Source organism: Sturnus vulgaris, chromosome 1 (genome assembly GCF_052056855.1).
Source record: "Sturnus vulgaris isolate bStuVul1 chromosome 1, bStuVul1.hap1, whole genome shotgun sequence".
Taxonomy (NCBI): domain Eukaryota; kingdom Metazoa; phylum Chordata; class Aves; order Passeriformes; family Sturnidae; genus Sturnus; species Sturnus vulgaris.
Window position 1 is genome coordinate 114,304,672 of NC_142243.1, and position 27,827 is coordinate 114,332,498.

The window sequence follows — 27,827 nt, forward strand, 5'->3', positions numbered from 1 at the left end:
CTGACTTTCTATTTCATGCATTCATTTTGGCAATTAGTCAGAGGAAACAGAAAAAGAACATAGGCTGTGACTTGTTCATCATACCTAAGCTATTACTGGCTGGCCCAGTTTTTCACCTTGCTTTTCTCTATCATTTTTATTTGCACATCTGGATTTGTGAAAGAAGCAGTCGTTATCCCATTCCTTGCTACAGGCCTCAGAGAATTAACTGAAATACAGTCAATGTGTCTGTGGTTGCAGTGTCCTGAGAAGGGAAGGAGAAAAGAAAGAAAGAAAAGAAAGAAAGAAAGAAAGAAAGAAAGAAAGAAAGAAAGAAAGAAAGAAAGAAAGAAAGAAAGAAAGAAAGAAAGAAAGAAAGAAAGAAAGAAAGAAAGAAAGAAAGAAAGAAAGAAAGAAAGAAAGAAAGAAAGAAAGAAAGAAAGAAAGAAAGAAAGAAAGAAAGAAAGAAAGAAAGAAAGAAAGAAAGAAAGAAAGAAAGAAAGAAAGAAAGAAAGAAAGAAAGAAAGAAAGAAAGAAAGAAAGAAAGAAAGAAAGAAAGAAAGAAAGAAAGAAAGAAAGAAAGAGAAAAGTAGTGATAAATAATTTGGCAAGTGTAAATTTTCAATCCAAGATTGTGAATCAAAGGATCAGTGCTCCATATCTGCTGCGGGATTTCTCACTGAAGCCTCTGTATGGGCAGAGCTGCAGTGGTCACTGAATTAGTGTTTGTTTCTGCTGTAAGGGTCTGGTGGCCAACAGAGTGGTTCAGAGAAGGGTGACAAGAGGGGAAGCTTTGTCTTTCAATGAGATACTTAAGTTCATCAATCTATTTAGCTTAACAGAGACAAGGTTAAGGGGAGAGTTGGATATCATTTATAAATTTCCCGTCTTCCCGTAGAAATAGAACAGAAGAGTAGAAATTTGATAATATATGGCATTTCAGTCAAGTGGAAAAAAGTCTGACAGGAACCAGTGAAATTTGAAACTCAACACATTTTAGTATGGAAGGTAATTAATTATTAGAACAATTTACCAAGGACTGTAATGGATTCTCCATCACTATGCATTTTGAAGTTGGAAATGATCGATTTTCTCAGAGAAATTGTTCCTCTTGTTCCTGTAGGAGTTAACTGGAAAAAACCTGTACCCTATGTAATACAGGGAAAACATCTATGATCCCAAATAATCTTTTAAGCTTTGGGATCTATATGTATAGTTGCCTATGTCCTGTGTTCTCCTACCATAACTTGTAACTATGATCCAAACATTTTTCCCTTTGTTTACATTTACTTGGGAAATTGTGATGGACTGTAACATAAACTTTTGATCTTTGGAGGGGACATCTTGTCTGGCATATGGATTCAAAGGTTCTAAAGCTGGGGGACCACTAATCATTTGACTTGAGTACCTCCAGCGCAGATTATCGTATTTCACCTACATTCCTCCAGCTCTTGAGGAGCTGATGTTTAATTGATGACATGAACTGGGGTGAGTGGCCAATACCCCTGAAGGCTGTGCTGCCGTTCAGCAGGACCTTGATTGGCTGGGATTTTTGGCAGAGAGAAACCTTATGAAGTTCAACAACGGCAAGTGCAGGGTCCTGCACATGGGGAGGAATAACCCCAAGTACCAGCACAGGCTGGGAGCTGACCTCCTAGAGAGCAGCTGGGAAGAAGGATTTGGGAGTCTTGGGGCTGACCATGAGCCAGCAGTGCCATGCAGCCAGAAGGGCCAATGGAATCCTGGGGTGCATTGGGAAGAGTGTGGCCAGCAGGTTGAGGGAGATGATCTTCACCCTCTGGTTGCCCTAGTGAGGCCACATCTGGAATGCTGTGCCCAGTTCTGAGCTCCTCACTGCAAGAGAGACAAGGAGCTTCTGGACAGGGTCCAGTGAGGGTCACAAAGATGATTTTGGGACTGGAGTATCTCTCTTATGAGGAGAGACTGTGGGAGCTGGATCTATTCAGTGTAGAGAAGGCTGAGAGGGAATCTCATTAATGTAGATAAATGTCTCAAAGGTGGCTATCAAGAAGATGGTGCCAGATTATCTTCAGTGTTGCCCAGTGGCAGGATGAGGAGCAATGGTCATAAACAAAAACACAAGAAGTTTTACCTCAATATGAGGAGCAACTTCTTTACTCTGAGGGTGGCAGAGCACTGGAACAGGCTGCCTAGGGTGGTCATTGAGTTTCCTTCTTTGGAGACATTCACCCACCTGGACACGTTCCAGTGTTACCTGCCCTAGGTGACCCTGCCTTGGCAGGCAGTTTGGACTAGATCATCTCCACAGGTCCCTTCCAACCCTAACTATCCTGTGATTCTGCAGCTCTGTAAACAGCAGATATTTGCAAAAGGCACGTGGGTTACAGCTTGGCATGACAGTACAGGAGAAGTGGGATGCCCCACTGTCCATCTCAATGGAATAAGAGCTCCTGATTTTTCCAGGCTCTTTTTTAAATTAATCCCAGATCAAATTTAAAGAATGAGATTCTGCTGCTGCTGAAGCTAGAAGAAACCTTGTCTTGTATTTAAGTGAATTCCACTGGACCAGCCAAAATGATGCTGCATTTGCCACAACTAAAAGGCCTAAAAATATCAATTAATAGTTCTTTGTGGATTTTTTAATGCAGAACTAAATATAAAGCAAGACAACATTGGACCTCTATGAACAGGACCTCTCTATTCCTGATAACCTTTCACTGAGGGGTATGAAATCAAAAGGAAAAAATCTACTTTAAAACAAGCAGGGAATTTTTTATTTCAGTACATGTCCAAGATCTTCCTAGCCACTGCATCCAACTGTACCGTCTGAATACAGCTGAGTGTCTGTCTCTGAGCAGTGCTCAATGCAAATGTTACCTGACCTAGAAAATTACTGCTCACAAGGAAAAGAGAACCCTTTCGACATTTTGATGGTTAGTCATGGAGACCAACTATACAGAGAACTGTAAATAAACATTACTTCAAAGTGTAGCTCTGGGCAGTTCTGTACAGTTCATCTGAAGCCATTACAACATTTGTAGCTATATAAAAGAGCTAAGCTGGATGAGGGAGTGTCATTTATTACAGCTGGAAAAAATGAATATAACAGCTTTTCTAATCAAAGAGATTAGTTACTTTTTCCTGCAAACTTTGTCTTTGAACTGCCACAGATACAACACTGCCACTCTTTCTCCACAGACAGCATTGTTAGTAGAACTGATTTTACATATAGCACTAACTACTTGAGAAATGAAACAAAAAGCAATGATATACACATGTGCAATTTAAAGCATAAGTGAAAAAAACAATTATTTTATATTCTCACTGGTTTTTTTTAACTAAATAAGATTACAAATTTGTTTGTAAAAATAAAGCCCTTTCCTTCTGGAAAAGCAGATCTGGGTAGAAATAGCAGTTAAAGGATCTACAGGTTGAACTATTCATGTCAATTACTTATTTCATAGAATAAAGTTACTTACCTCACAGGATATATTCTTTTATGAATTATGAATTTTATCCATGATCAGGTTGAGTCTATTAGCTATAATCATTCAATGCCTCTTTGTGAAGAAGGATCAACTCATAACCACTCTTTTTAACTTGATAACAAGGTATAATGAAAACAATTAAAAAAAAAAGAAATAAAAAAAACAGCCTTTCATTTTAACCAAACAAAAAGTAAGGAAAGAAGAGCTGGACAATGAGTATCACATTAGTTTTCTGCAAAAGTTAGGTGGCATAAACACTGTAAGGAAAAGCAAAACTATTCCACTCTCTCGCTTTCCTTCTGGAGCCCAAAACAATCACTCATTTACTAAATGACTGTAATGTAGAGCTACACTTGGTCTAGCATGTTAAACACCTGAATGAGGCTCAGCTTGCAGAGGGTAGGAGTGATTCAGATGTGAGTGATCTGAGTACTGCTGATGTGCATTAACAGCAGGGATTAGTCAGTCAGCTCCCCGCCAGTGTTCAGGTGGCAAAATGAGCGATAAGTGGCGATGCATCGTAAGGCATTAGAGATTTTTGGAGGATGAGGGAGAAGGAGGGAAAATTGCTGCTATCTGCAGTGCAATTTAACAGGTAATAGCAACTTGGAAGAATTGAAAAAAAAAAAAAACACTCAGAACCTCACCTATTTGCAATATTGTGTCAATTATGTGATTAGAAAGTGAGCCCAGATCAGGGTAGTAATAAGGCAGTTCCTGGTTTGACCTGACACCCTGCGTAATTTTGGTGAGGACATCCACAGTGACCTGACTTTCTTTAATTTCTCTTGCTGAATTTTTTTGATAGCAGTCACTAAACATTTAGTGAGAAATTTTGCTAATAGCAGAGAACAGCCATCCCTTTGAGAAGGGTGCTCAATGCAATGAGCATGGTGTGGACATTCAGGATAAACTCACTCAGAACCCTGCAGTTAGTGGAAAAAACCCATCATTGCAGGCCAATGTTGACAGATCTGTGCTAGGCTGGGCTCTGGCACTGGCAACATTTAAATGTTTCACACTTAACTTTTTAAAACAGCTCTTCATATGGAAATTTTGCAACTTAAAGTGACCTTAAAACACTCATCTATGACAAGTTTCTAATGTGTAGTTTCACTGTTGCTAGACAAACCCACAGTTCAGGTTTATTGGTACTGTGTGAGAAGTGTACTGGTCATAAGGGATTTGCCTATTCTGAGACCTTCGCTCTCCCATCATACCTGTTTTGAGAACTGGATTGTTGCTAGCAAATATGGGTAAAAATCATTTATTGTACAGTGAGATTTCTCAGGGGACTGAGATGCCTGGCTGCTTTGCACAGGTTCTGGAAAAGCATTTTGAAATGACACAGCAATAAGATATAAAAATCACCACATTTAGCTTGCCCTGAGTCTACACACAGGGCCAGAGCTAAGGGCGTGCTGACGAGGAGGTCCGAGAGGCACTGGGATGGCCAAAGCTACCTGCTCTTAGCAGCAGCTTCTAAGAGCCCACAATGGGATAATTGAATCTACCTCCTCCTCATGAGATTTTTGACATGATGGAACGATGTGGACATCTTTTCCAGATTTCTCAATAAATGACATCTTGCCTAAAATATTGGCATGCACTCTTCAGAGGTCTTCCTGTGAAGGAGGAAGATTTTAATGAGCAGGCAACATCAAGTCAGGCCACTTTCTTTCTCCTGGGGTTTTGTATAATTGCTGCCAGCCTCAGCCAGAGATGTGTGTAATGAACCTGGAGGTGAAGAGCTGCATGGCCTGGTCCTCTCCTGCAGCTTCCCAGTTGGCCAGGGCACAGAGACACAATGCCCCTCCTTGGAGGGGACCGGGAGGAAAGTCACACTGCCACCCACTGCAGAGTGCCCAGGCTGCAGCCACTCCTGCTCCCAAGCCCAGTGATGCTGTCATTCCCCATTCCGAGGCTGGTGAACTGTTAACATGGCATTTTCCAATCTGGAGATCAGGCTCCTGGGAGACCAGGCAAATGTGCAAAGGCACTGGACAACAGCACAGAAGATGTAGGGGGCAAGAAGAAAGCTCTCATGCAGTTCCCTGCTTTGCAGGAGCAGAGGCAGGGTTGGGGGCAAAGCAGTGGGTGGGAAGTGCTTGGCCATTTCATGCTTTGCTCTTCTTGTTCTCTTGTCCCACGGTCCTGTTTTTTTCTGTTTTTCAGTACGCTTCCATATATTTGTTTTGTGAATAACAGCAGATGCAGAGTTATTTATCTGCAGAGGTGATTACTTTAAAAACCCAAACTGAGCATTGAAAACTTAAAAAGCTTTAATTTACCCATTTGTATAGATAACATTTTTCAAATAAATTATCTCCTTGAAAGAGACGGTTTCTTTGTGCTGTCATGTAGAAAGGCACGTTTACAACTCAGACACCAGTTGAAGCATTTCTTGTACTGCTCAAACCAAAACACAATCACGGATTTTAAAAAAGGAAGAAGCCACTTTCTCCTCTAATCCATTATTCTGTGTAACGCCAGTCACACAATTTCATCTGGTTTCTTAGTATCCCAAAACACTCAAAGCATCTGCTTAGGAAGACACAAATAAAAAAAAAAAAAAAAAAACAAATCATCAGGTCACGTGGGAGATGGGGCTTTCAGATGACAGGTTTAGCCTCCACCTGTAACTAATCAGCTGCCTCCCAGCTGATGAGATAAGACTAACAAGCAGCTTACTTAATGGAGGGAGCCTGCTCTGGCTGAAGAGATTGGGTCATGTTGAGGATAAAGTCCTGTTATGCAAAACTGGGTGATTTGCTTGTTATCTAGGTGATGGTGGAGAGCTGGAAGGAGTCAGGTGGTAAGACCTGGCTTACCTATTTTACCTGGCTTTACGTTATGCTAGTGATGGATTTAGTCCCTTTGGGAAGAGTCTCAGAAAGCATTGCCTGTACTCTGTTCAGCTGGCTGGTCTGCCAGGCTGCTCAAGGGAAACAGGGGGCTGAGGAGAGAACTTGCTGAGTGGAAAATGTTCAGCTGATAAAAAGGTTACTGCAGTAATCTTTGTTGACCTATGTGAAAGATTTGATTGTTGTATGCATCCACTGGCTTTTAACAGCAATTATGTGATTTCATAGGGTATTTCTTCTGTGTTTCTGTCCTTGAACTATGCTGCAGCTGTAAATGCTAATGGGGAATGTGGAGAGTTTACCATCGTGCAGTGCAGAGCTCTGTATGGGATGGGCAATACCTAAAACTAGGCAGTGTGTTATCCTCTTCTGTGAGCATTCTAATTCACTAGTGAAAGCATCTGTACCATCAGGGACTTCAAATCTTGGTAGAGCTTCCCTTAAAGCCTTGCAGTACCAGGTGCTGCACACAAATTGGTTTGGTAGCTCCCTCCAACCAATTCTTACCATCTGTCATTGCACTGCTCAAATGGGTCTCTTAATCTGGCAGTATGAATGCTCAAATCTATAGAGAGGCTTATGCAGACACACTCCCCTCTTTGTAGTCCAGGCAAAGATCCAAAAAAGAAAACAGAGATCTGGGTACCAGGGTGTAAATCAGGCAGAACTGAAAAGGCACAAAACTGCTTTGGCATCTTTTATTTGCCATCAAAACTCTTCTGTGGTGTGTATGGGTTTAGTGTGTATGTGTTTCTCTTTCTGTTAAAGGCTAAAACATGCCTGGAGGCCACTCTGTTCCCTGTCAAGGAGTGCCTGCACTACACTAGATGGCACTGCTTAATACTCACGTTTTTCTCTTGTCTCTGCTATGCTGGTTCCCTGGATCTGGAGCATCCCGTAGCTGCCACTTCATCAGAATTTAATCAGTGCTATGTGGTTGCTGGCAATGGGATCAGCTGCACAGAGGCATTGGGAGCAGTCACATAACAAGGCAGTAGTAATGGTCATCAGAAGCACATTCAAAGTTTGTCTCTTTAGCCTAAAAAGTGGGTAAAGCAGAGTTTTTCAGATATTACACACAAGTTAAGACTATGTTCTGATGTTATCTTTGACTCTAACATACCTCATCTCCTTTTTTCTCATGACTGGAATAAACAGCAGTGGTAAAATTGCTGCAGACATCAGGCATCTTACAAAGCCAGAAATCTGAGTGATAATACAACTGTTACATACTGATCACTAAATATGGGAAGAGGACAAGCTATAGAAAAACAAATGTCTGCTCTCATCAATAGTCCATGGGTTTGGAAATAAGCAGCTCTGTTTCTGCTTTAAGAACAGTGTTCAGCTAATTCAGCAGCTTGATTCTTGCAAGGAGAGGTGGATCAAAATTTAGGAGTGCTGTTGAACAACCTTATATTGTGCCCTACACTCACTAATAAATTGCTGAATACATCTAAAATATGAAAGTGTAAATTCCCACCGGTATTTTGAGTACTTTCTGAAAAAGTCAAACAAGTGTTTGCTTACAAAAGTCAAACATCAAATGTCATGTATAGTGTATGACTTTTGCATAATTTCAAAATGTGCTGTAACAGCAATGACTAGTTGAAGAACTGATCTCCTCCAAGCAGACAGCCAAGTGCCTTAAACCTGTTAGATACTCTGAAATCAGCTGGGCCTAGAATATTAAAAATTGACTAAAAGTGCTTTAGAATACAGTGGTTACTTTTGAAGTTGGGTCAAGTTCTATAAAAGGGAAAATGGGATAGAATGGGAAAAGCAGAGGATTTTAGTCAGCATAAATTGGCCACCCTGATACCAGTTCCTAGAAAGAGCACACATAAAAAGACTGGCTAAGCAGTGGTGGGAATTACAGAGAAATAAATAACAGCCTGTGGATGTGCCTTTCCTTTCTCTGACACTGAAATGGGCCTTTTAGCTGGGGTGAAGCATCAGAGACATCCTGCTGTTTTAATGGTGTTTCATTTAGTTTTTGACTTAGATGGTAGAATTGGAAATTAAACTTGAAGGTGACTGCAGGTGGAGGGCCTGACAAGTGTTTATGAGGGTTATTTAGAATTTAAATATCTGGAAATATGGATTAAAAATACTAGGCAAGATTCAAAAAAAGATAAATAAGATGCAATGTATTGTTAGTTGATTATTCCTTCCCAACAGAGGAAGAAAAATAATTGGCTAGGTAACATTTTCTCAGAAAAGGGTCTTGGGAGTATACTAGTCATAAATCATAGCTGTGTTTTTCCAGCACTCCCCCTGAATCTCATAAGACTGGGAGATACAGAGAGAAATATAGATTGCAAAACATATGGAAAGATCATTTTTCCACCCATCATTGATCAAGCCTCAGCTGGAGCACTGTGGCTGATTTTGGATATTGTACTTTAAGAGCAATGTGGCACACTTGGAGAACATCCAGAGGAGAATAACATGTTCTCCTTAGTAGAGAACATAACCTACAAATAAAAGATTTCTAAAAAACTTTCTCAGATCAGGGATGAAAATTCCTTTTCTCCCTTTCCCAGATTTCAAGATTTCACAGTTTTCAAGAATACAGAGACTGTTTCAGAGAGGAAGTGGCTCTCTCCATATTTGGTGGATAAGAGCAATGGCTTAAATTGGTGCAAGAAATATTGGGGTTTGACATGAGAAAAATCTCATAGGTATACTTATTCCTCCCTTGAAACAGAGAGAGGGACTAAAATAGTCCCTTTCTGCCCTGCGTTTCTGTTAGAACATTTCATAGTAATTAATATTAACAGTTTTGTTTAAAGGATACAGCTGTGCCACTGCAGATCCTGGATTTGGTGAGCTGACTAGGCTGATGCCATATTTTTAGACCCTAACCTTGAATTTTATTGGTGTCCAAAGAGTGTTCTCTTTTATTTTTCTCTCTAAAGCCATGTTGAATTGCTCAATTGAAATAAAAAACATGGATGTGACTGTGCTTTCAAGACTTCCTCACTGAAATGCTACATGTACTTCTTTTTTTACACTCATAACCCAGATTACAAAATAAGATGAAAGTAAGAAAACAAAACTTCAAATGAGATGATTTATATATTGGACTTTTTTCCAGTCATTCAGTATGTAGTAGGTGTAGACTAGACCTTTTAGCATGGCTACAAAATGAGCCCTATACCAGGCTCATGATCAAAACCTAAATTAAGCTTTCTGGAATTCTCCATCCAGCTTAACAATTGGAGTCCCTCCTGGGCAATTACCTTAGGTGCAGGAGAAATTGCTGAGGAAGGAAAGGAAGGTTGGAAACCATGTGGCTTATCTCAAGAAGAATGAAAAGCAGACAAAAAATATGTTTCTTAATCATAATATGGCAAAGGAAGGAGGTAAAAGTAGGAGATAACTTTTTCTGACTTAACCCAAGGTTTCATCCTTTCATTTTCAGCAAACAAAAAGACTTTCTTGTAATACAGTCTTCTCTGATTAAGGTGTTGATTATTTTGAAACACTAGGTCTCAGTGATGTAATTAAACTAAAGAAAAATTGGACATTAGTATATCCATGTGTCTGAGGGGTTTGCAAACTAGAGCTTTAGTAAGAGGTATCAGTGAATACATTAGGAGTCTTGTGGTAAGAAATGGACTCATGTTCTGTTTGCAAATGTTACTTCAGTCACAGTTTACATGTTAAGCACAAAGTCAAATACAGCATTGGAAAGAGTACTTTTCTTGTATTTCTGTAGGCCACATTACAGAAGCCTGCTAAACCATACTTGAAGCTCAGGTACAAATAAATTTTAACTCTATGTACAAGAAGTTCTATAGGTAGATTTTAAAATGTGTGCTTCATCTGGAATTTAGTACCACTTTACACAATAAATTGAGACTTACAACTGAGTTCTATTTGAAGATAGTAGGAATGCACACATGAAGTGAAAATGCTCAAAGGATATCATGTTTCCCTAAAAAGGTAATGGTAATAATATTTTTCCCTTCATCTGTCACTGTCCTTCATTTCTGTACAAGAAGATGATTGCAGTATGTGTAACAAGGAGGATGGAGTGAGTACATCATGGGTGTTTTAGATGGGTCCTTTCTTTCCTCTGCTTACCTTGCACCTTGTTCCTTGGTCTCTAGGTCCCCTTTACACGAGTGCCCCAACCTGGTGCTCATCACATCAGGGAAGGGTTGGGCTGGATAACAGGGCAGCTGATGCTGGCCACAGCAATTGCCAAAGAGCCCTTGAACCCAAAGATTCCCTATTCTTCTCAATCCTGTTAGATGTTTACCTACTTAAATACATCTTCAAAAGCTCCCTCTAAATGACTTCCAGGTGTAAATCCCATTGGAAATCAATAGCTTTTTTTTTTTTTTCCGCTCAGTGATCAATGTACATTTAAAATCCCACTCATAGCTTTAGCATATGTACAGGAAGATAATGCTCACCTGAATTTCTTATGTCCTATATTTGCTGTTACAAGACTTCTATTTTTGCAGAGTTACTGCCGTCTCAACTCACCAAGGTAACTCTGTGAAAACAAACTTTGAGAGATTTTGCATTCTCTTTCTTGACATTAATACATTTCTAAGAAAAGGACCAATTAAAAGGATTCACCTCCTGCTTATCCAACAAAGTGCTCATTCCCGATTGCATGGAAGCCGCTATGCCTCAATAAAGCACAATCAGAATTAAAGCCCTAAATGCTGAGGTGCTGCAATTAGGCAATGGTTATTCTTCCTTGCACCTCAAATTGGTTTTGTTACAGAATCATAAAATCACGCAGGTTGGAAAAGACCTTTAAGGTCATTGAGTCCAGCTGCTGCAGACATGCATAGCAATCATACACGTGTATGCATGTAACTCAAACTGGATGTTGGAAATTTGTGATTCAAAAATCAGTTCTCCTCTGAATTGGCATAAATGATGTGAAACACTTTTCCTGAAACCAATTTTAATGAAGAAAATATTGCTTATTTTCTGTGCAAAGGTACACGTGTTTTACTTAGAACAATGCCCAAAGTTAACTAATTACTTCACTTTGCAGCTAGTAAATGATCCTGTCTCAGTAATGAGGTCTTCTTAATCCTGCGTGTTTCACATAGGCAGCAAGAATCACAAGGTCATATAGAAAAAATGTTTCAAAGGTTTTCTATTTGTATAAAAGGATAATTTTGAAAAAGCTGCTTGTATGAGAAAATTTTGTGGACTATTTCCTACATGGAGTCTTTAATGCTTTTAGCTTTCTGTGGGTTGTCTGATTTACTTGGATTTTTTTTAATACTGAAAGGTAGTGGGTTTTGGCTTTTTTGGCCTATGTGAAATACCTGTGTGAAATCAGTATGGCTTTGATTTTACCCTCAAGGTCAGTGAACAGAACAAGTTTGCTTTAAATGATAAAGCCATAGGGTAAAAAGCTAGCTACCTCTATAGGTGAGGATGCAGGGAGAGAACACTGGCCTTGTCCTGCAGACTCTACTTACATATTTTCTGAAAATTAAAAAGGAATTAAAAGTTAAAGTAGGATTTCACAACTGTCCCCTAAATGAGATAACTTTTAATGTGAAAAGGGACTTGTATCTTATTTTTTAAAAATGTAAAACCTTAGTCACCATCTGAATCTTGTTTCAGTGTTGGCTGTTAAGAGAGCATGGCAAGAGGGTAGTGGTTTTGGCTAGATACATTCACAAACCCAACTGCATGCCCTAAATTAAAACTAGGTATCACAAATGCTTCTCAGGCTCTCACTGCCCACGGCTGCACATTCCCTAAAATCCTTCCTTCAAATGTACATACAGAAAGTTGGCATGCACATGCACAACATGTCTGAGTGCAGATGGTTCTTGTGGTCTTAATGGTTTTTAATTTTTATGGCCTTTTTACTTTAATGGCTTTTCCCCTCCCCAGTTTTCTCCCTTTGTTTCTACGTGCATGTGGATGGGGAGTAGAGAGGGAGGTGGAACATGCAATGAGAGTTTCATATTTGTTAACTGTGGAAATAGCATTCTCCTTAATATTTTCTTCCTTTCAGAATGCCTTATTTGGTATTTTAAGTGTCCCAGCAGCTTGCACAGGATAGAAAACTTGACATATAGAAAAACCAAACTGGACCACACTAGATCAGCTTGAGAAGCAGATGCTGCCATGTGGGAGCCACCACCAAGCCCAGCAGTGAGGTGGCCTGAGGGACTGCTCGTCCCTAAGCCCTCTTTGCACAGCTGGCAATGCACTCCAAGCTGGCTCCTGTGCTGGGTATTTTCTTCCTAAAGGAAAGAGCAGCTTCTGTTTGTAAGAGAAAGCTTCAAACCCCAGCAACATCCCTGTCAGTGCTGATTGTGCAACAAATCCTACATAATTCCAGCGAACAGGTATTCATTGTTCTGCAAATCACTGAGACCATGTCCCAGGGAGTTTGTTACTGCTCTTTGGTGGGTGGTGGCTTGGTTTTTGTTGCAGTGTCTGTGGCTGCACACATTGCAAGCAGTTTCCTCTGAAGTGAGGAAAGCATGCATTTGTCATGGGCAAAACACAAATTAATTTAATAAAAAGCCTAATAATATGGTTTCAACTTCTAAAACGCTCATATGTTACATATAACTACAGTATCTCCAGGAAACCAGTAGAAGAGGGCAATTTGCAGAAAACTACTTTGGTGAGCAGAAGTTAATAAAGCACCACTGGCCACAGAGGTTCACTTCATGCTGCCTGGCTGCTTTCACTCTCATCACGAAATGCAGCAAGTTTATCCCAATGTGGCAATTTTGTAAGGGGAAGAGGAGGAACAGCCAAGGCTGCTGATGGATCAGACCTTCCACAGTCACAGTCTATGTTCACATAGCAAATGGCACTGAATTATTCAAACCTTTCTGGAGCTGAGCTCGCTGGGCTCCTACCGGGTATTAGCAGTACTGAAGTGGTTCCTGTTCTGTGAAATGGAGGGGGAAGGGAAGGATGCTGCCTGTAAACTGTAACACATTTTGTAAACGTTCTGTTAGCTTCCAAAATTCTAGACCTTAATTTGAATAGCAGCCTGAGAGGTCATTTTACAGGCAGGGAAATTGGTGTTATTGAAGTACTGAAGCATGAATAGAAGTAACCTCTGGTCCTTCTCCTAATCCATGGAGATTCCAAGAGCTGGAACTAGCATCCAGAGCATTCCAATTCTCAACTTGACTTTCAGCTGCAATATTCATATCTGTTTTGAAAATCTTTACATGTCTGGGGTCCTTTTGGGAACCTTGGACCAAGAATTCCCTATGGCTAGAAAAATAACAATTAAGCAAAACACTGCAGATGTGAGTCTTGGAGGTGTAAAATGTGATTAATTTAGATTTTTATGAATGTCATGAAATAGGTCAGAAAATTCATGACAACTTTTTAGTCTTTCCTAATGCAATAAAACAAAATTAGGGACCTGACCATAAAATCCAACTTCCATACCTAATGGCCAATGAGTATTTAAGGCCTTACCAGAAACCTCTTGCCTGTTGAAGTGGCCTCAGCCACGTTTCTCAGCAGCTGTCCTTTGCCTCATGCTCAGTACAAAACTCTCATTGTGCTGCACAGAAGCCTCATGAGCACACAAAACATGAGCAGTTCACTCAGCAAGCTCCAAACACCTCCAACTATCTGCTGAGATAAATCTGGGCCACTGAGAAACACCTCCCCAAGGCACCTAAACTGATGCAATAGTTATCTGCACCAAAATTATAAGGATTTCATTTTATGAAGAAAATGAAATTTAACTAATTGAAAAACAAAGAGGGTCCAACCTGTACTGTTAAGTACCATGCAATGCCTATCTGTTCGACCCAGCTTTTTTCTGGCGTCCACAGGTAAATGTGTCTGAGGAAACTCCTCCTCACAAAGCTACTACCAGCACAATTCAACACTGATATCCAGAGGCTCAAGCTTCAAGGTGGTGATTAAAGAAGCTTTTAAACACACATGACTATTAGCATGTCCACAATTTTAAACCACACATATAAAGTCAATGAGAAATTTTGTGCATCTTTTCCACTTCCTGAGTTAGTGTCAAAACAATGTGCACAGGAAAATGTAAGGGAAAAAAAAATGTTCTGCAGGGCATCTGATCATCTTGTGCCTTGTGAAGCCCAGGAAAATGACCTGGCTCACTAGCAAAGTCATTGACTGCATGCATGTAATTCTGGTTAAAAAAAAAATATATATATAGACAATATCACAATCTGCAGCCATTTCAAGGATGACTCCAGAAAAAGCTTCTTTTCATACAATAGACCAGTAACACCCTTTTTAGCATATGTCTTATCATAGAAGCCTTTTTACAAGAACTCAAAAGCAACAGCATTTGCTACAAGAATATCCTACTATGCTACATTTTCTGTGTGCTTGATTGGAGCGTAGGCAGGAACTCCTACCTGCAATAAACCAAAAGCAATAAATGTCCACCCATGAACTGTAGTCATGATTCCACCTCTCCCTGAGGAATATTCCCTCTCAATACCACGTCATCAGAGTGAGATGGAAAATACCTTCCTAGCTCTTAGCTCTTGAGTCAGCTAGGACTCAAATGAGACCAGCACTTGAGACCAGAGGAAGCAGCCAAGAATACTTCGGTGGCAAGTCTGGCACATAAAGTCTCTGCTGTGGCAATTCCCTGATGACAGATCTCGTAGTCACTGTTCTCTGAGAAACAATGGTCTCAGACAGCAGTTGTAATAGGTAACTAATGCTACATAAACTTTTTTTAGAAGGACTTTGTAAAACAGCTGCGTTGCCTAGGAATAGAGTGGTGAAAGAATAGGTTTTAGTAGTGGTTTACCCCATCCCTGTGATTATTCTTATGGATGAAAATCATTGCCTGACATACACAGATTGGGGTAGCTCTTCTCCCCATGAGTGGTAACCTTCTGATATTCTGCTTAAGTCTTCAGGGAGAAAATATTCCAGTTTTTCTTCTGCTTCACTACAGATGGAGATACACATAGATCTATATTAATGCAAATGTGAATTTTTAAAATATTTTGGCCTTTTATCCAAAGCAGAAGTATCCTTTTGGTACTTCAGCCATTTACCCAAGGATCTTAAGCTATACTAGACCTAAATATCAAGACTTGAAACTTGTGACATTATCCGCTATTTTAAAAATGGAAAACCTGGAAAAGCATAGAAGAAGAAAAAAATATTTCCTGTCATTGCTGCTCGAGACAGTCAGACATTACAAAAGCGACCTCAAACTACGAGTCTCACTTCCAATTTAAGCAACCCTTCATTTGCAACATAATGTTTAGCACCAGAAACCTGGTTTGTGTAGGCTGACCCCTGGTAGGACAGAGGACTGTTGTCCAGTGAGGCTGTACTGCACAAAATTACTGATGCTTAACTGAACCTTATCTTCTAGACAAGACTAAAGACACACAGAGATGAAGAATCAACTATGCCCCTCAGGTCTTTCTTCCAACAATTTTCTGCAACATTAAAAGCATGCCTGATTTTAGCTTTAAGTGTCTTTGGCTTCCCATGTTCTGCCAGCCTCATTCCTTCTCTTACCTTCTCAGCTAGCTTAAATCCTTTCTGATTTGTGTTCCTTCTCTGTGAAAGTACTTTTCAGTGATAACAAATTACTTCTCAGTCTTCTCTTTGCTAAGCTAAGCAGTTGGAGTTCTCCAAATCTGTCACTGCCAAGCATTTCCTCCAGGTTTCAAAATATTTGTCCAGGTTCCATCTTTGTCCTTTTCACTTCTGGACTTCTTCTGTTCGTTTCCTTCATTTTCATTTTTAAAGTACCAGCAGGAGAATGACCTGTACTGTTTCAGTAATAGTGGTCTCAATGCCCCATTTAATGGTAAAATCCCTTCTCTTTATAAGCTGGCAGTCCATACACAGAGCCCATCACCAAAGCAGGGGACTGGGAGCTCCTGTTACCTTGTCAGTTTCTTAGAACCTCCCATCTTCTTGTATGTTGCTGTTTCCTAAGATGTGACTGTCCATCCTGTAAGTGGGAACCCTATTCCTTTGCTCTGGGTATGAAATTTATTTTGACTGCATTTTAATGCATTTCAAGCACACATCAAAAGTCGAGGAAATCTCTGTAGTACTTCTAACTCAATGAAGAACATTTAAAGCCTAATTTTAAGAGCGATAGTTATTCTCCAATCTCTTGACTTTATTATCTGTAAATATCAAATAAACTTTAAAATTCTTCTTTTTTTACTTTCAGGACATTGGATTTCTATTTTTCAACTCGGTGATTAAAATCGTAGTTTTCTAACTTCACAAGTAAATTACAGAATGAAGTGTTCAGGCACCAAGCAAAAAGAGAAAAATATGCCTGAAGAGAATTAACAATATCAATAAGTGAACAACAGATGATAGAATAATTTACTGTTTCAGTACAAAAGGGTCTCTATTAGAACTAAATCCCAATGAGGAAGGAAGAGAAAAAAGGCTACATGCTGTAATCAAGAAAGTAACTAGCAGCATAATCATTGCAAGAATCTGATCTTAATAACCTACCCTTACTTGGAAAATTGTCCATATACAGAAAAGACATGACTGCAAATTAGTAAAACAATTATAGTCAAAGGCTGTTTATACTTCATGATAAAACTCAGTGAAAATCTTTGCCTTCAGTGACCCTATATATATTGAATTCCAGGTAAAATTCCCAATGCAATTGATCAAAAGACCCTTGTCTTCAGTGAATGTGATTCTGATCAGTATCTGATAAATTTGAGCTTCCAGTCAGATCAACAGTTTCCCTGGTAAAAGCCAGAAATTAAAGGAGAGCACTGCTTTCTGAGAAGGTAAAAACGCTGGGCAAAGTACAAGAGATCCCAGTTCAGATTCCTGGAAACCTGAGCAGTCCCCGTGTCTGCACAGAGCTGGCTGGAAGTCACTGCACTGCCATACTCAGACATATCTCAGGGGTCTCATCTAAACAGGATGAGGAAAAGCAGCCTGCCACACACATAAAGACTTCCAGTGAAACAGCAAGTGGAAAGAAAGAGGGGGAAAAAAAAGAGCCAGCTCCTGCAAACCTGCTCTCTCATCCACAGTTGTGAGCACATAAGCTGCCCTGCTGACTTTGTAAGGCTGGCAGCCCATCGTGCTTACTGGCAAGCCTGGAGCCTGGGAATAAACCCTCTGGGGGTGAAGGGATCCATTTGGGTTCTGCCCACAAAATGTCTCAGCATCTGGCTGAAGAGACTTGTAGAAAACCAAAAGAAATCAATTAATAACCATTCTGTTCTGTATAATAAACCTATAGGTTAAATACTGTCCCTGCCACAAGCTGCATTGTATTCTCCCTGGTCTATGTTCAGGGCAGAGGAGAGGAGAGGAGAGGAAATGACACCCCATAAAGGCTTCTTGGACAAGGGCTTGGAGCTCACTTGATCAGTCTTTTGTGTCCCAGGTTAGAGAGGAACTTCTGACTAACTTCTTCCTGTGTGAGGAAAAGGGATAAAGTAGGATACAGAGCAGTCTTTAGGGCACCCCTGCCACCCTGCACAGCCCCAGCCTGCTATAATGGATGTCAAGATTGAAGTAGCTGCACTAACCTTGGACCATCTAAATGCAAATTTCTCACTCTGAAAAAAACCACCCTCCAAGCCAATTGAAAAAACAGGAGCACCAAAAGCAGCTTTAACCTATAGGGAATCCAATCCCAGTTAAAAACAGACTCAAGTAAAGTGGCTGCTGAGTCCATCACATTTCATATTGGTAAAAGTAACTTAAATTTTTTATCCTAGCAAAGAGTCTTTATTTTATGTCTCAGCTAATTCCTTAGCCTGCAAATTCCCAGAACCAGAAATGTCCTAACAGGCTTTTCTGCCTATCATGAAATGCACTTATTACCTCTACATGGAAAAGTAATTTGGTTTTCTGATTTTCAGCAGTGATTTCTGTGTGAAGTATGGTGACTCTTATCAGAAACTGGCAGGGGTTTATATATGCTAAAAGTTAATCAGTGATTCCTTTCTTCAAGGCAGGACATATCATTCTTCTAGTTGGATTAATTTTTTTTTCTAAACAATGCAAGAAAAATAGTTTAGCATCCTTTGAAGCATAATTGTACTAACCAGAAATCTAGTCAGCCTGATTTTATGTTTGAGACATAGTCCCACATAGTGGATTGTGAATAGAAATATTGTGGGCTGGGGCCCTGCACAGTACATGAAGCAGATTCTCCAGTCTGGCCATGGTGCTCTGTGTTACAATAATGCAGAGGAACAGTGAAGTGTGTGCAGCTTATCCTATGAGGAGTTTTCAGTCCTGGACAATCACCAGGAGATGTGAGGCCATTGTTGGATTCATGCTAATCTGTAGCAACTCCCTGATGTGGAAATACAAGTATTCCCAGTTTGAACTGTGGTTGGTATCATTGGAATCATTTTAGTGTCATGGGCAGGTGGCAGCAGCTGGACAAGGGTCTGTTAAAAGGCAGAAGGTGGAGAATTGAGGAAGGTTCTGAGGGTTCAGAAAGCCCTGGCTAATGCCTCCCATACAGCTTTTTCTTGGCCATCCCAGAGTATCTGTGCAGGAAGTTAAACCATTTCAGCTACTTTTGATATTTGAAGCTGAGATCTATTTTCAGGTCAAGTTCACCTTTCACAGGTGACATGCCATTGGAGTCTTCCTTGGGCTGCCACTGGTGAACTATGGCTCCAGGGATCAGTAACATGTCCATGAAACCAGCTGCCCAAAGGCTCTGATCTAAAGCCTATTTTTCAGGTGGAACCAAGAGAAACCAGTGGAAACATTTCAACTGGAACAGAAAGCAGAAGTCTCTTTTGCTAGATGATGTTGAAAAGGAGCAGAATTGCTGGCACCCTTACAATTCCCACATCACATAGACAGGAAAAGCTCTATCAATGCAGGCCTTCTTCTGGATCAGCTTCAGGCTGTTTCCCACCCTTCCACCTGCACCGCTAACAGCAGCAGGGATTGATCCAGCCGAGCCAGCGCCGAGGCTTCGGAAGCGCGCGGGTTTGGAGCAGAGCAGCGCTGCATCCCGGCAGGAAAAGCCACGTCGGTGGCACTCATTTAATGAGGTGTTCCCAACAGCCTGCGAGCAGGATGTACTGTAATTACAGCAGGGCAGCGGGGTGGTGCGGCTGTGGCTGCCCCCGACAGCTCCGCTCCCCTGGAAGAGCAGGGCTGACAGCTCAGGAATGAGAGCAGCAGAGCTGGAGGCAGCTTTGCTGGCAGCTGGCCCGCCTTCACAGAGCTCTCACCCAGCCGTGCTGCTGCACAGCAGCTTTCTCAACAACATGAGCAAGCCCAGGGCAAGAGGCAAACAAATTTCTCTTCTCTTTGGGAGAAAACAGGACACTCTGGTAATTTAATTTGCCAGGCTCTGCTGTAGTATGATGGTGCAGATGAGAGGATGCAGACACATATTCTAGGGCAGCTTACTTTCACGTTGAACCACTGGGAGGTTTCTCATACAAACAATGGCTTTTAACAAGTGTATCTTAGTCCTGCCAAATCCAAAACATAGTAATTACGAAGTATAGTTTACAAGGTTTGGGATTTTTTATTCTTAATACTAAAAAAATCTGTTTCGGTTTTTGAAACAAATAGAAGTATCGCTTCCCTCCAGACCTGAGATAACAGAGATCTTGCTTTCTTAACTCAGAAATAATGGAGAACAAAGCATACCTGGAGCAAGCAGAAGGACTAAGAACTCTCATTTGTTTTAAAGGTTTTCAATTCAGACCACTTATGAGTGGGTCCTGCTGATCTCAGTGGAAGTTATTTGTCCATAAAAAGAAGAGCTTATAGGATAGCTCATTTTTCACAAGATTATATTCTTTAAATGCATTCCCTCAGCTTCCCAAGGAACAGAGGCAGACAGGGTCCAGGATATGCCTTTGAACTCCTGGGTATTTTATTTGGTATACACAGCCACAGAGCTGCAGGTAGTTCATTTTGGATCATGCCTACAATCACCTGGGAAATCTCCTTTTATTGTATGCTCAGCTATCATCATGATCCAAGTCCCTGGGCTGATCAGTGTGAATAGCTAGGGAATACATGTATAACCTCTCCTGATTATCATGCAGCTGTACTGTGCAGTAGCTTTCCTCCATTTACTTTCTCATTACCTGTTTAATGTTCCTCTGTCTCTCTCCTTTTTGAAAGGAAAATCTTCTTGACCTCAATCAGTGTTTCTTCAAACTCCTTCCTCCCCCGCCTGTACCAGGTCCACGCTTCTGTCAGCCCTTAATGCTCATTCACCAGGGCGGATTGTCTTTGATCACCTGCTGTCACTCTCCCACCCTGCCTTCCTATGTCAGAACATCTTCTGTGCCAACATACCAAGCTAATCTTCAATACCGACATCTTATATTCAGGCTAGCAGTGTTAAGCAAGGGCAAGTATTTGCTTTCAGAAGGCAGCCAGAGATGCCAGGATGATTACTGTCTTCTCTGACTTAATGCCATGAAGTTCTATGCTCCCTCTTGCTCTTTGACTTTTGATTTTCTGCTGTAAAAATGAATGCGTGACAAGAGGGGTGGGGGACCATTTCCAGGATGTGTCTAATCTGGAAATCTAACCGTTGGGTTTTTTTTCCCTGAGGTAGCTTTTGCTCCTTGGATCTCTGCTTCCCACAGAGAGTCATATGAACCATGATGCAGTCATAGCAGGCAACAGCAGATCCAGCCAGTGGACCTGCACTGTCATAGACCAATCAAAGGCAAAAAGAATCTCTGCATTAACATAGAGGAAAAATGTCTGTGCGTGTCTTGCACCAGCTCCATGGCAGCAAACAACAAACTTTTGAAAACCAGCTCTGCACTGCAACATGGAGGCTGCACTGTTGGTAGAGAGAACAGCTTTCCTTCTGCCACAGAGGCTTTTGGCAGCTCAAGGGAGCTGTGTGGGTTTTGGATAAGCAATCTTTATACTCCTGAAGGGTGTGTGTAATGGTGGAGAGCTTGAAAAAAAACCAATATATTTGATCCTTGCTCTGTGGCACATGCCTGGAGGGTGCTTCCATAAGTACAGGTATTGCCCTGGACACCTCCAAAAAGCAGCAAAGAAGAAATTCAAAAGGTATTAGAATATCAACCAAAAAGGGCATAGTGACACCTGGGCTCACCTTTTAACAATTTCACAGTTTCAGATCCCCACAGCTTGGAGAGGTAAAAAACTCCCCACCATAAACACACCTCAACTTTGGTGCTAAGGAGGACTTTGCCAGCATAAGAGGGAAAAGGAATGGCACTTCTGGAAGCTAGAAGTGTACATATCTGTAGAGAGCACAGATATGCATAGATGTTGTTCTCTGTGCTACTCTACAAGAGATCTTTTCCCCTTGTGGTAAAGAATTTGTCCAGGTAGTTTCTGATAAGGAAGATGAAAGAATTAAAGCCCCTATATGCGTGAGGCTACCGATAGCTAAAGTTCACTTTGGCCACAGTAACTTTAAACTTGAAAATGCGAATGAAGAACTTTCCCTCCCTGATCTCAACATATATGCTCATTTTGCCATTTGCATTTCCCCCACCCTTTTGAAAATTCATTCACTAGGCACAGAGGCAGAAGACCCAGATTCAAACAAGAAGACTGTGCTTACTGGCAGTTCCTGCTTCAGCTTTATAACCTTTTCTGTAACATTTTTCATTACAGACGAAACCGAGTTTCACCCTTTGCAATACTCCAAACTTCTCAGCATTTTACAATAGCCAAAGCTCCTAGCTACCCAGAACTGAGTTCTCTCTTTCAATGAACTTGTCATTAACCTCTTAAGTCCCCTTTTAAAGCCCACCAGGTCCCCTGCTGCTGGGCTGGTTTGCTCAGCCCACAGCCAAGGACAGCCAGGAAGGTTAATGGTATTCCTCACTTCCTTCAGCTCCCTTGCTGGCACAGTGGGATCCTCACAGCCTCCCACACCACTGATTCTCGTGCCAAAACTGCTCTTTAGCTTAACATAAATGGCCCATTTCCCTTCCTGCTACTAACTCTTCTGAATTACTTATGAAGAGCAATAATACAAGCTCTACAGTCTTCTGCAGAGCTAATTACTCTTGAGCGTATTCCCTCACAGGAGAGTGACTGCCCCCAGCCATCACCTTTGACTCTGCTCCAGGCTGGCCATGGCTTTCCTGGCTGAGAGTGACTGCTACAAGGCAGAAGGGACGAGATCTCTCCAGAGATTTCTGCAATAGCATTAATAAGCCTTGCTCTCTGTAGGAAGTACCTTGCTTAATAGATTTTGTGGTCACCCTTTTTATCTTCACAGCCAACACATCTCAATGGCTCATTGTCACCTTGTGACTAATAAAACCAAGACTTAATCCACCTCTGTCATTCACAGCTGATGAACTCAAAGACATTTCCATGATTAATACCAAAACACAGAGACTCTCCCTTTGCTGTTAGATGAATTTCCATTTCTACCCCACTGCTCCTTGTGCTCATGTATTATGCCTTCATATAATATCCCAGTCCTCACCCTGCTGGCAGGGCCTCCCAGTCTGATGTCAACACTGGGCTGCTCTACCTCCTGCCTTGCACTTCTACCAAGGCACAGCAGCGTTAAGTCTGATCCCAGAACAGCTCTATCATTAATTTCCTTCCTTGCTCACAGCTTTTCCTCCCAGAGCACACATAGCCACCCCCTGTCTGAAGCCAGAAGAACAACTGTCCCAAAAACTGTCAACCTCAGCATCATACACAGCAGCATGAACACAGCATCTTCTGCAGGTGAAAGAAATTGGCAAAGGCCACACAAGGTGCCCAGATCTTCCCAGCTGGACTCCAAGCCAGACTCTCCACTTGCCCTCTCTGGTGCTGTCAAATGGATCTGGCTCTGCCCAACACGGCCAGACGCTGTGGGCCTGCACTCCACTGCTGAGGGTGCAGCCCATGCTGTGGTTGTTTTCATCCTCCAGCTTGTCACCCCTGTGGTGGAGCCAGCAGCCCTTGTTGGGCCCTGGCTGCTCTGTCATCAGCTGGGTGAGTGTCTCTTCAGCTTTGGAATACACATGGCTCCAGGAGAGCCTGAGACCAGCTCAGTGCCAGCTTCTGCTTCACCTGCCTTCCTTCTTATTGGCAGAAGAGAAAGGTATCTCACCCCAGTATTCCCTTGGTTTAAAAGAGTGATTTTCAGTGATATGAAGAATATTTTTTAAGTAGCCACGTGAGACATCTATAGGGACATCCACATTTCTAAAGCATCAATTAAATTCGATTTTGGGAGAGAGGATAGCTTACTTGTCAGGTAGGCTTTACACTAACATTACAACTTAAAAATTTGCAGGTGTAAAGCATTGCCCCTAATTTTTTTTGCAGCTTGCTTGTATTATTCCATGCTTAATGAAAGTACAATGCACTGTTAAATATCACAGTAATTCGTGATAACTGAGTGCAAGCCTTACCTCCTCATTGTCCACAAAGCTGAAAAATATATTTCTATGCAATTTTGCATTTTGCTTCTTCTAAACACTGGTGTCTTTCCTTGCTGCATTTAAACTGCCTGGCAGTTCATTTGGGGTGGGTTTGTGTGTGTGTGTGTGTGTGTGTCCCTGCACAGTGTGTGTTATTTCAAAGTTGACATGATGACAAAAGCCTTAAGGACGGCAGCTAATAAGACATCTGCTTTCCCCTTGCTCACAAGGCAGCAGTCAGATGTGGGCTGGTAATAGGGCACATTGCCTTTACACTTCCAGGTCACTGCTTCACCTCTGATCCTTGTCAAAAGTGACCACAACTTGTTATCTGCCTGTACACCACTAACCTAGGAAAATGGCACTGATGCTCTTTCTTTAAGTCCTGCTGACGACCATCTACACCACAATTAGCCAGAGCAGCAAAGACAGCCTGCAGTGAGTGGATTTCTCAGCCCATGGCGGGTGGGAGTCCAGCAGATCAGTGCCAAGGGAGCTCTGGGCAGGATCTCTGGCTGCAGACCTCCAGAACTATATTTTGGTGCTCAGGCATGAACCATATTTTGATATAGATAAAACCAGCAGTAAAACAAAGCAAATTCACACACAGGGTGCAGCTTTTCTGCTGCTTTCTGGAGCACTGCTAATAGAAATCAGTACTCATTTAATAAAGCATATTTCATGAACGGGTCGACTAAAGAAATGAAACTGTAGGGTAAAACACAGTAATTTTCAGGGGCCTTGGAGTCACAGTGTAAAGTGATGGCTCATTGTTTGTCTGCAATGTATGTTACTCTGGGCTTTGTGCTGATTTTGGCTGGTTTGTGCTGTATCTGCACATATATCACGCCAAAAATTCCAGCCAGCTGTGCTACATTTGCAATGTAAAACACTATACATTTCATTTTTACTTTCTCTGTGTATCTTAAGATAAGGCATAGGTAAGATTTAAGCCAGGAGGAGTTTTATTATTAGCATTTCACAATTTCACTGATTAACAGCAAAAAAGCTAATAAAACAACTAACAATAAATAAATATCAGGTCATCAGCATTAGCCATTTTCACCACATATAATTATCAGTATCTTTTTCAGTTTATCACAATTACCATATTATGCATATAGATCACTGGATTTGTTTGAAATCTGTACGGATGTCAAAATGTAACCAGAATTTAATCCCAGCAAAAGGGCATACTGAAGACCTCCATTTGTGCTGATTGAATCATACATTAACCCACGAGAACAGAAGGTCTGACATCACTACCAGGTAGTTAATGATTATGCTTTCTATTGTCTCCTAATATTATCTTGAAAATGGCCATATCAGGAGGCCTAGAAATCCCTCAGAGCACCTTATGCTTTTTTATTTTCAAGTGTTCTGTTGCAGTATATTATCAGAGACAGAGAGAGAAATATGAATTAATTAAATGATCTATTAGATGTAGAAAAACATTAAGGCCAAAATCTGCATTTTTTTTAGTCAGTTCTCAGTTAGGCAAATCTCCAAATACGTCCAGGCTCAGCTGTTGCTGGAGAAATTATTTCAGAGCAAAACAGGAGCAAGCAGACCAAAATATCCCACCAGCAGTAAAAAGATGTTTATTTCAGGAAGGCATCCCATGGGCTTTGGTGGGAAGAGCACAGGAAGAGCCTCTAAGGCTTCCCTCTGGATCCCTGCCCTGGCAGGGTCACAGCAGATGCTCGGGGACAGCTACCAGCAAAGGGCAAACAAGAGCCTTTCTGCTCCTTCAGTGGTGGGCAAACAGAGGCCTCAAGGAGAAAGGCATCTGAACTCCACCAACCTACATGTGAATGGTGTTCAGTCTCACTGGTGCAGAAAGATTTTGTGGCCTTGAAATTCAGAGCTTCAGAATCAATCCATCTTCCTAAACCAGGGTAGATTTTTAGCTGATAGCACCAATACATATTTGGATTTGTGAGACTCTTTAGAGGGATTAGATGCTGGGTGCCCTGGGTGCAGCAAGTCCCTGCTGGGATGTGGGAACGTGGCAAAAAGATGCCCAGGGTGTGGAATAAAGACAGGAGAGAGGCTGGAGGGGCACAGAGCCTGGAGCAGCTGTAGTGTGATGTAGCAGAGCCAGGCAGGCACGGGCATGGCTGAGGAAGGAGAAGGCAGAGCCTTTCAGGGAAGAGAAGAGGCCAGCACATCCCAAAGGCACGTCTTTGGCTCAGCCACTTCTGCAGAATCTAAGCTGCTATTTAATTGAGGTGCTTTAAAAAATGGATTTAGTTTGATAAAGTGATGATTAATCTTCATTATACTCCTCTGTGATCATCACAGCAAAAAGCTACACTTGTATGTCTGCTTATCATCTCTTCTGAAAAATCTTACTGGTAAAGAAAGACTTGATTGATGATTAGATTTTTGTCATCAAATCTCATTTTTGTTTATTTGCAGAAAAAAATGAAAGCCTCACTTTTGAGAGAAAAGGGAAATAAAAAGAAGCACAATAGCTGGGCAGTTATCTCTGACATTCATGTAGTGCAGTGTATGTCCTTATGTGACATTTATGTGAGAGAAAAAAGAAAAGCATCGATTGAAAAAGGTTACAGGAGTTCTTCAGGCATGAAGTCATCTCCAGGCATCACAGTCACTGCAGTTTATAAACAGGTTCTGCTCACCCACTGCATTCACAGACTTAGGGCACCATTTAACACATTTGCTTGCTGACACTTCTTTAATACCCAGCTTTGATTTTCCTTTCCAACAGTAGCATTAAACCAGGAAATTAAGCCAATTGCTGATTTTAAGAAAGATGTTTGCAGCCCCTTCCCTTGCCATCCTGTCTTCCACAGAGGAAAAGGGCACTGCACTGAGGAGCTGAGCATTGGCTCGGGAAAATTTGTCTCCAGTTTGCTGAGGAAGAGCAGCTGGCACCCAGGTGGGGTCTTCTTCTCTCATCCCCAGGCACAAATTTCTGTGAAACTGGGAAGTCAGACAGATGAACACAGGATGCAGATGTAGGCAGAAATGGCAGGGTGAGTACCACCACTTCAACTCTGTACCAGTTTTAAGTTTGTTAAGAAGAAAACCCAAAGCTTCCTTTAAACGATCATTACATGAGCATCTATTTCAGTAGCAGCCACTTTACTTTTTGTTTATCTCTGGTTTCTAAGCACTGGGATTGACTCATGGCATTTCTTGAGGTTCCTTTTATTTCTACAGGCGTGGCAAATACAATATTATCTTCATTCAGCTCAGAGCATGTCACCCTACAAAAAGCTGTGCAGATATCCTCACAGTCACTAGGTTTGGCAGATCTTGCAAAGGTTTCTGAAGATTCAAGTCCATGTGCAGAGGCATAACCAAAGAGCTGTGAGAAAACTGGCAATATATTGATAGAAAATCACAGCAGTGAGGTGGAAGGCTTTCCATTTGCATACCCTTGCAGTGCTGTCTGACTTGTCTGAGGTGGCCTGGGACATCAGGAGGTCTCATTTCATGGCTTGCTGTGGAAAACAGCTGGTTTTTAGAGAACACAACACTCCTGAGTGAGGGTGGTCATGTAGCACTGCTGGAGCTGCTCCTGCAGTTTCTTGGTGTTGGATGAGTTTCCCAAGAGCACAAAAGGTAGGAGTGGAGCTGCCTCCTCTTGACTCCTAGTCATAGTCTGTGCTTGCAGATGAAATTGTCTCTGTCACAAGATATAAAAGATGCATGATAACACTAGCATTTTCCAGCTTATTTAACTGATTATGAGGCTAAAAGAAACGGTAACCATGCAAACACAGGCTTTTACATGGCACACAGGCAACATAGAGACAACTTACTCCCCCAGGCAGGTAACAATGAATGCATGAAGCATTGTGGGCTCATGCAGTTGTCTAAGTTCAAGAGGTCCTTAGTGTCTCTCCCAATATTATTTTGCAGTGTGTGATGAAGCATTACTTGACCAGAGTGACCACAGGCCTGTCTGCACATGTGGGAGCATTGCCAGCCATAACAGCTTCCATTTTAGATACATGTCTTCTGTGCAATTCTATTTCTAGAATCTGGAAAAGAAAGCTTTTTAACCCTCACATCCAAAAGGAAAAGGATATACTGTGCAATGTGTAAAGCTGTGTTCAGTGTTCAGTTGGTGTCATACAACACAGCATTTGCTACCACAGAAAGCAGCACAGGTATTTATT

General features: G+C 41.4%; 2 long non-coding RNA genes across 4 annotated transcripts in view; one reads left to right on the plus strand and one right to left on the minus strand.

Annotated features, from left to right (window-relative positions):
- Positions 1-27,827, plus strand: part of LOC148225421 (uncharacterized) — a 65,483-nt gene that overhangs the window by 12,814 nt on the left and 24,842 nt on the right. The window contains exon 5 of one of the 3 annotated variants that reach the window (XR_015807277.1): positions 12,324-13,406. The exons of 1 other annotated variant lie outside the window; for it this stretch is intronic. This is a non-coding gene — a long non-coding RNA (uncharacterized LOC148225421). Of the gene's footprint in view, positions 1-193; positions 259-12,323; positions 13,407-27,827 lie in introns of those variants that run through there. One more of the 3 variants, XR_015807276.1, reaches the window with a different exon arrangement.
- Positions 1-27,827, minus strand: part of LOC148225422 (uncharacterized) — a 76,331-nt gene that overhangs the window by 7,856 nt on the left and 40,648 nt on the right. Inside the window, exons 4-5 of the long non-coding RNA XR_015807278.1 lie at positions 10,741-10,823; positions 7,162-7,352 (exon numbers count right to left, since the gene is read on the minus strand). This is a non-coding gene — a long non-coding RNA (uncharacterized LOC148225422). The remainder of the gene's footprint in view (positions 1-7,161; positions 7,353-10,740; positions 10,824-27,827) is intronic.